Consider the following 9,651-nt stretch of genomic DNA (forward strand, 5'->3'; position numbering starts at 1 on the left):
CAGGGTTTCTGTACATGACCAGTAGTAATCCCTGCGCACATCTTGGTGTACCCTCAAAACGAAAAATACAGAAGAGAAAAAGAGTGTTACTAGTAAAGACTTCCTTTAACATCTTTCTTGCTCTTTTAAAGACTTGAGGTTGCATATTTTTAAAAATCTGTCTTGTAGCTCATTACAGATGAAAATCGTAGTGAGTTAAATTCTCTAGAGCAGTTTGTACATATGTTACACCTTCTCATTTCCAAGTCCCCAAGTCACTTCCAGAACTGTGGCATGCTCAGAAAGAGAATTGCTCCTCTACAATGGTCTGAACACCCCTGTCCGAAACTGTTTCCTCATTGCCAGAGGCTTGACCATTTGTGGGCAATGCACATGATAGCAAACACAATATATTTAGGATCAGATTCTGAGTTGTCCCCTAAAATTCTCTCTTGTTTTTCATGACACAGTCCAAATTCCTAAAATGACTCTCAGATCATTCCTCTCCGTATTCCTCTGCAAACCCAAACCAGAATGCTTCCTGCCTCACTCACTTCTCTGACCTCACCAGTCTAGCTAGTTCCTACTAACAACTTCCTAACTCAGACTCTTTCTCATTAACTCATTAGCTCCTTAACTTTTAAGTTTAAGGGTCTCCTCTCCAGAAAGTGGACCACTGGTCATACTTCTGTTATACTCTGTCCCTGTCCTTTTAGCAATGAGTGCTAGAATGGAAAAAATTTCAGTTATTACTGCTTGTTTCATCTGAGCCTGATGATAATGAAAAGTCATCCATGGTATCTACTTTGCTGAGCATAGATCCGGCACCTGATGGTTGTTGAAATATCTGTTGAATAAATACATGAATGAAGAACAACTAGTGGAACCAAGTAGAGGCAGATTTCCTATTTTTGAAGACTTTATTATTTTAAAGCAAAATAATAAGACCACTAAACATAGTTTCCTTTTGTTGGACACACCAGACAAACCTTGAAATCCAAAATAGTTGTCTTCTGCTTGAAATCTATAACCTATAGCTTCAGAAATCCATTTTCCTTGGGAAGTTTCTTTAGGAGCCTGCTATCATCTTTAATCCAGGGTCTAGCAGATGGCTGTGGGTGGATAGCAGCAGAAAATAGGCTTTGTTTTAAGATCCCCAAAAGCTTACATTTATACAGACTTACCAGTTGTGCTCAAATAGGAGAAAAGCAGAGAGCATAATGGATTTCTGCTTTGTCATTGTGTTTGTGAGCTAGAAATATTTCTTCATCAATGATTGCTGTAACATTCATATCTGCTGCTTGTGACTAATCAATGTTTTCTTATGGATTATGTTTTTTGGGCGTGTTTTGGTTAAAAAAAAATTCATTTCAACATAGTTGAATTTAGTGAATTAAGGCTTTTCATTTAACTATTTTGGAAGATGATGGTTGCTCACACCAAATCTACATCAAATGTTTGCCAAAAAAAGTCATTTGCAGCCAGCAGTTGATGTTTGACACAATTTTCTTACAGATGTGGCTTGATTTGTGGTCGATTTTTCATTTGTAAATCTTTCTTTCTTACTTTAGAAACGGTTGTTTTCCAGCCTCTCAGGCCGAAGGTGAGACATGTTTCAATGTTAATAAACAAATAGCAACCCACTTTTCAAAAACATGTTTGTTTTTATATTCTGTTTTATTTTACATATTTAAAGTTATACAAACTTTAAAAAAATTGCAAGCCAACTTTTCAGAAATGTGCATTTCAGTAATTTGACCTAATTTCATTGATTTAAAGACAAACATTTTCACTACTCAAATTAAATATACAGGGGGCCGGAGAGATAGCATGGAGGTAAGGCATTTGCCTTGCATGCAGAAGGATGGTGGTTCAAATCCCGGCATCCTATATGGTCCCCCAGCCTGCTGGGGGCAATTTCTAAGCATAGAGCCTAGAGTAACCCCTGAGCACTGCCAGGTGTGACCCAAAAATACCAAAAATAAACAAATAGATAGGTATGCCCTACTTGTTGAAAGTTCATACTAGGCCACTAAACTTTTATGAAAAATGTTCATTAGTATCTGTTTTTGCTAATATAAAAAGTCTTGGAGGCAAAGAGACATTGCAGCAGATAAGGCTCTTACCTTGCATGTGGTTGACCCATGTTTAAGCCCAGGCACTATTGTATAGTCCCCAATCCCCACCAGGATTGACCCCTGAACACAGAGCCAGGATTAAGCTCTAAATACACCTGGATCTGACTAAAAAACAAACAAAAAAAGTAAGTATCTTCTTGGGAATTGCTTTATAAAGGTTATATATGTATTACATTAGTGTTATTTTAGGAGTTAGTGTGGGACTTGATTTTTTGGGGGTTGGAATGGGTTTTGTTTTTGGGGGGAGCCAAACCTGGCAGTGCTCTGGACTTACTCCTGGCTCTGTGCTTGGGGATCACTCCTGAGAACTCTGAGGACCAAAATCAAACTGACTCAACTACATACAAGGCAAGATGCATTACCTGCTGTTCAATATCTCTGATCCTGAATATGACTTCTTTTGCTTTTGTTTTTGGGGGTTTGCACTCTGCCTCATTCATGTAGAGTTTTCTCTCTATCTCTGAACCATACTCTCAGGCCCATTATTCTGTATGAAATGGTAGGTTTAGTGAGTCTGAAAAAAATTACAAAAATATTTATATAAAGGTTAAAGTGATTCTTCACTCTGTGCCATTTTAGTTCAAAATATTTATCTTTCAAACTAGAAATTTCATTAGTAAATGGCAAATTACTAGGCCCTAAGTTCCTGCTAATGACACTCAGAAATATAAGGAACTGGAGAGAGAGCTCAATGACTGGTATAAGCTTTATATGCAGGAGTTTTGGATTCCATTTCTGGCACCCCATCGTCTTTTTTTCAGCACCACCACTCCCAGACCAACTTGGGTATGGTCTAAAAAAATTTTTAAAGGAAAAGAAGGGAAGAAAGAAGAAACTTTATAAAAGAAAAAGAATAATTAAAGAGAAAAAGGGAAAGAGAAAAGTTATATGGAAATCTGGATTATTAACATTATGTGTTCATTATTATTATTTTATTCACCAAACTATTGAGCACTCTTTTATTTTTTTTTTATTTTTTAATTTTTTTTGGTTTTTGGATCACACCCAGCAGCGCTCAGGTGTTACTCCTGGCTCTACTCTCAGAAGTCGCTCTTGGCAGGCTCGGAGGACTATATGAGATGCCAGAATTCAAACCACTGTCCTTCTAGATGCAAGGCAAATGCCCTACCTCCATGCTATCTCTCTGGTCCTGAATTGTGTGTGTGTGTGTGTGTGTATTTAGATTTTTAAAAGACAAAAAATAATACCAAAAAAAATCCCACAGCTGTTTAAAACTCTATTGTTTAAATATGTCACTGATCGGGACTGGAGAGATAGCATGGAGGTAGGGCATTTGCCTTGCACGCAAAGGACAGTGGTTCAAATCCTGGCATCCCATCTGGTCCCCCGAACCTGCCAGGAGCTATTTCTGAGTGTAGAGCCAGGAGTAACCCCTGAGTGTGACCCCCCCCCAAAAATTATATATATGTCACTGATCATGTCCATAGAATTGTTTTCAATTTCTTGCTTCTTGCTCCTATTAAAAAGGATGCAACGAGAACTAATTTTTTTATGTAAAGAGCCAAAAAGCAAACTTTTTAGACTTTCTGAGCTGATAATGGGGGAAATTAAGGACATTTTCATAATGCAAGAGAAGACAAATTCCTGCAATTTTGTGTGTTTGTATAGTTCCAGGGATCAAACCCAGAGGCTCCTACACATGAACAGGACCCCTGTCAGTAGGCTTCATCATGACTCCTCTGTGACTTGCTTTTTCTTGAGGACATTTAAAAATCATATGAATACAGAAATTTGCATTTTATTGAATTTGCATGTGACATAATATTCTTGTTTGGAATTTTTTTCAACTACTTAAACAGCAACTGCAGGTTAGATTTGGTGAGCAGGTCATTGTTCACAGCAGCTTATTGAATACATTTTCTGTTTGTGTAGGTATACTCAAGGCATAGATTTCCAAGAGGGTGCTAATGGCTTTGAGAATAAATGCATTTGTAATTTTTATGTGTCTCTAAAAGTGTATTTTGCAGGATTTTGCATTCACTCCAGTCATATATCAGTATACTTTCCCTCTCAGCAACACTAATGGAGTGTATTTATAAATTTGACTTTAAGGAAATCAAGCACTGTTAATATATTTTAAACCTTCATAATTTTTCTCTTGAATTATCGGTTCTTTTCTTGAACAAAATAGAAAATTTAGCACTTTGTGGTAGCACTTTATAGTAGAAATTACAATATATGTTATCTAAATTTTGTTTAATGTCTTTTTAATCATGCAAATTTTATTCAGATTATGTAGCCAAATATTTCATTCAATCCCTTTGGTCATCAAATCATGGTTAGAAAGGATTTCCCTCTCAAGTTATTGCAAAAAAGAAAATATTGCTTTATTTTTTATGTCTATTGATCCATTTGCAGTTTATTCTGTCAAGTGATGTGCACTACATAATCAAGTTTCTCTATATGCAAAACTGCATCAAACATTTGTTAATAAATTTTCTTTCATTGATAAGGGAGTGGCTCTGTCATCTAATATCTATTTAAATTCTCAGATAGGGGCCGGAGCCTAAGCACAGTGGTTAGGTGTTTGCCTTGCACGCAGCGAATATAGGATGGACCCTGGTTTGAATTCTGACATCCCATATGGTCCCCCTAGCCTGCCAGAAGTGACTTCTGAGCATAGAGCCAGGAGTAACCCCAGAGCACCGCCTGGTGTGACTCAAAATAAATAAATAAATTCTCAGCTAGATTTCAACCTTATTCTGTTTTTGTTCTTGTTTCATTGGTCTTATCTATTCATATGCTGCTATCTCATTGTGATATAGCTTAGGTTTTAATAACTGGAATAACTGGATTTTCATAACTAGAAGTCTCGTTTTGCCACATTTTTGTCTTTTTTTTCCCCTAATTTTCTTTTTTTTTTTTTTTTTTTTGGTTTTTGGGTCACACCAGGCAGTGCTCAGGGGTTATTCCTGGCTCCAGGCTCAGAAATTGCTCCTGGCAGGCACGGGGGACCATATGGGACGCCGGGATTCGAACCGATGACCTCCTGCATGAAAGGCAAACACTTTACCTCCATGCTATCTCTCCGGCCCCTTTTCCCCTAATTTTATTTTCAGTATTACCTCCAAGTCACCTTAGAGATTTCATTTTTTTTTTTTTTTTTTTTTTTAGTTTTTGGGCCACACCCGGTGACGCTCAGGGGTTACTCCTGGCTATGCGCTCAGAAGTCGCTACTGGCTTGGGGGACCATCTGGGACGCCGGGGAATCGAACCGCAGTCCATCCAAGGCTAGTGCAGGCACCTTACCTCTAGCGCCACCGCCCGGCCCCCTAGAAATTTCATTTTTATATTTAGTGCTTTTTTTTGGGGGGGGTCATACCCGGCCCCGCTCAGGGGTTCCTCCTGGCTCTATGCTCAGAAATCGCTCCTGGCAGGCTTGGGGGAACCATTTGGGATGCTGGAATTCGAACCACTGACCTTCTGCATGCAAGGCAAATGCCTTACCTCCATGCTATCTCTCCAGCCCTGCTGTTTTGATTTTTGTTTGTTAGTCTTGGGCCACACCCGGTGGTACGCCTGATTTCCCACGCAGGGATCACTACTGGTAAGCTCAGGGGACCAAATGGGCTACCAGGAATTGAACCCAAGCTGGACACATGTAAGGCAAGCACCTTGTCCACTGTTCAATACATTCTTTTTTATAGTCATAATAGTGTTTGTACATACTACAATTACTATATCTGTTTGAATGATATTTGGAATTTTCTGAATGTAGTTTATTATAAATAATCTTATTATTGTGTACATGTATTTTGTTTACGTGCCTAATTTTATGCTTTGGATTGAATTTCAATAACCAGGATTGAGATTGCTTGGTCATATGGCAACTCTATATTTAACTTTTGTTTTGGGGTTTTATTTTGGGGGGGGGTGCACTGAGTTACTCCTGGCTCTGAAATGACTCTTGGCAGTGCTTGGGGTGACCATATGGGATGCCGGGAATCAAATCTGGGTCAGCCATGTACAATGCAAATACATCCTCTGTACTATTTCTCCAGCCCCTATATTTAACATTTTGAGAAGTATCAAATCTCTTTCCGTTTTCCACAGTTTTTATAAAGCCTCCTTTGTTGCTGCTTGTGTTTTCAATGACATGACTTAGCATTCACCACCAAATCCAAGGTTATAAAGACTTACACTTGTGTTTTTTATATTTTTAAGTATTTTCTGTATATTTGTAAATCTTGATCCATTTTGATCGAGAACCAAAAGAAAAAGAAAAAAGAACCAAAACTTTTTCTTTTTTTTTTTTTTTTAAGAACCAATTTCTTGACACCTGGTGCTGAGAGTCAAAGACTTGATAATGCAAGGTGCAAAAGGGAGTTTATTTGGTTAACCAAGGTCTGAGCCTCATCCCAAGGCAAATACCCTATCACTGTGCTATCTCTCTGGCCCCAGGGTCACTGTTTTCAGTCTAAGCACATAATTAAGGAACCCTGTGCTGGCAGTGAATAAGGATAGAGGCTCAAGTAAAAGAAATTTGGGGGACAGATTTCCTGTATGTGGCACATGGTGAAAGATGAGAGGGAGGCCTGATACTCTTGGTCTTCCTTTGGGCCCGCAAGGCTCTGTGCCAAGGTGTTTTGCTCTTCACTTCATGTTCTCAAGGGCAGCATGCCACAAACTCCTAAGTCAGCCCTGTTTCTCTCAAAGCTGTGGCATTCCCACAGCTGTTTTCTTTCTCCCTGATTCCACATCTACTGTGCTGACCTCTTTTGGGTTTCCTGACTGACTGCCTGTGGCCTGCCCACAATGCAACTGTGAATCTGAAATCCCATCCATGGCCCTGAGCACTGTGTGTATAAAGGAAGGAGAGGTCATGCCCTTGGTATTGACTCTAACAGCTGGGGGCAGGCCAATGTGATAGACTCACTCCCTAATCATATCTGATACTAACAAATTTACACTTGTGAGTTATGTGCATTGACTCCAAGGTCAGTTTGACCCTCTCGTACTAGTAAGAATTTGAATTGTGGTGATACTTGCACTTTAGGACAACTGGACTATTCTCTGCTGACTCAGTGCTTTGGGTTTGTGTATACAAAACATGTTCTCTAGTCCACTACAGCTATCTCCCTGGCTCTTGTCTAGCAAACTCCTCAGTTGGACACCTACTCTGTGCTCTTATTTGTATTGTAGGTTCTAATATTGATTTACCCCCAGGAAGCCTCCTGGGACCTTTGCATGAGGCTATTTTCTACTCCCATACAAAACTTACACTTGAATTTATGACATTGTCTAATATCGGCCTCTAAAATACTTGAGGGCAGAGAGTAAAAAGCTTAGGTACTTAGTATGCCCATCCCTCGCAGGAGAACACAAACACTCGCTATTTACATTTAATTGCTTCTGACAGTGGGGAAAAACAAGGCATTCCTCTTTTAAAGATAGTCCCTGTTCTGGGATGAGTTTAGTTAGAGAAATAACTACATTGTGAACTATCCCAACAATGAGAATTCATGAGAGAAATAGAAAGCCTGTGTAGAGTACAGGTGGGGGTAGAGTGGGGAGGAGGGAGATTTGGGACATTGGAGATGGGAATGTTGCACTGGTGATGGGTGGTGTTCTTTACATTGCTGAAACCTAAACACAATCATGTTTGTAATCAAGTTTTTGAATAAAATATATATTAATAAAAAGATAGTCCCTGTTCTGAACTATGCATAAAGTTATGTTCCCCATATCTACAGAGGCCTGCACTGGACCAGAGAGACAGTATAAGAGATTCAGTATTTGCTCTGCATGCATGCAGCAGAGTTCAGATTCAAATTTCCACATATGGTCCCTCAAGAACTACTAGGGGTCATTTCTCAGAACAGTGTCAGGAGTAGCTTCTAAGCATCACTTGGGTGTAGCTCAACACACACACACACACACACACACACACCCTTCACTCTGTGACCTGGGCATGCAGCTAACCTTTACCCAATACTGCTCACCTTGACAGGCAATATGTGGGTATAGATGGCAGCCATCCCAGAACCTTCAAGTGCCCTTCCATATTTGTCCATCCCCATCAGGTTGTCAGACTATCAGGGTTCCCAATTAAGAGCATCTCCCTTCTCCCCTACTTCCTCATAGCTGACCCTGGGCCATGTTCCTGGATCCCACACTAAGAAACTTCTTGTACTCATTTATAACTAGAAGATTCCAAATCTTTAACCTCAAGGCCATCTATGTATGAATCATGCTCAGCCTTGGCCTTGTTGGTGGACATGCAAGGATGCTCAGGAGAAAAGGAGACTTAGGAGCAGGCCCTCAGCGAATGGCACAGTGTTGTCGGGGTTACAACATGTGCCAGGAGTTACTGCTCCTTTTCTCTTCCATCCCCAGGCATCCAGGAAGCATCTTAGTGGGCGGTGAATATGAGGTGGAAAGTGGGAGGTGCAGACCCTGCAGTTCTCAGGGTGCAACAGCTGAGAAACCTCAAGTCTCTGCCAGGCATCAGGGCTGCTGCTCATCTGCAGAAATGAGAACACAGATTCTTCTCTCTCTCTCTCAAGAAATTGCAGGCAGAAGCAGACTGGTGAATGAAAGACAAATATGGTAGGGGACACTGGTGGAGGGAAGTAGACACTGCTGAAGGGATTGGTGTAGAAATATCATATATCTGAAACCCAAACATGACCTAAACATAACTTCATAATGAATACATTTAAAAATAAAAAGAAAGGGAAGGGCGGGAGCGATAGTGCAGTTGTAGGGCGTTTGCCTTGCACTCGGCTGACCCAGGACCTTAGATTGCCCAGAATGCCCAGAATCTAGACGAGCTCTGCTCCACTTCCCCACAAAGAAGTAGGGTTATGTAACAAAGCAGGTATCCGCTGTGTTTGCTTGGTTAGATCCGCATCTCAGGGAAGTCCTCTTCCTGTAATCATCTTCCTGCAATCATCGGAAGTGTGGGGGGCTGGTCCAATCCAATTTAACTGCAATGTGAGGCCTAGGGAAGACTCATTGGGACAGCAGCTATCTTGCAAACATTAGTTGAACTCTGGTGCCACGCACATGTGCTGGCAGCCCTGCTCCTTGGGACCCCCTGTGTCACCACATAGTGTCATCCCAAGTGCACTGAAGCAAGTTTTGCAAGCACCACAATGACAGTGTGCTTGCACTATAGCCTGGGGTGTGATTTCTGGGAAACATTTATGTGAGCACAATTAAAGAGTGTCATCTCTAAGGCCAAAGACACAGGACAGCTGGTAGGATGCTTACCTTACAGAAGGCAAACCCAGGTTCAATACTTGGCACTCTGTATGGTCTTCGGAACCTCAGGAGTAATCCTTGAGTGCAGAGCCAGCGGTAAGCCCTGAGCACCATCAAGTGTGATGCCAAAACAAATGAAAAGTGTCACCCCTGGTACCACAGCCACATGTGTGAGTGATATGTCTTAACCAGACAACAGAAATAATAAAGTGAAAAAAAATATATATATATATATATATGTACATATGTATATATTAAATGCAAGCCATAGCTATCATTTTAAATATCTTAAGAAGTACATTAAAAT

Source organism: Suncus etruscus, chromosome 5 (genome assembly GCF_024139225.1).
Source record: "Suncus etruscus isolate mSunEtr1 chromosome 5, mSunEtr1.pri.cur, whole genome shotgun sequence".
In the NCBI taxonomy this organism is placed as follows: Eukaryota; Metazoa; Chordata; class Mammalia; order Eulipotyphla; family Soricidae; genus Suncus; species Suncus etruscus.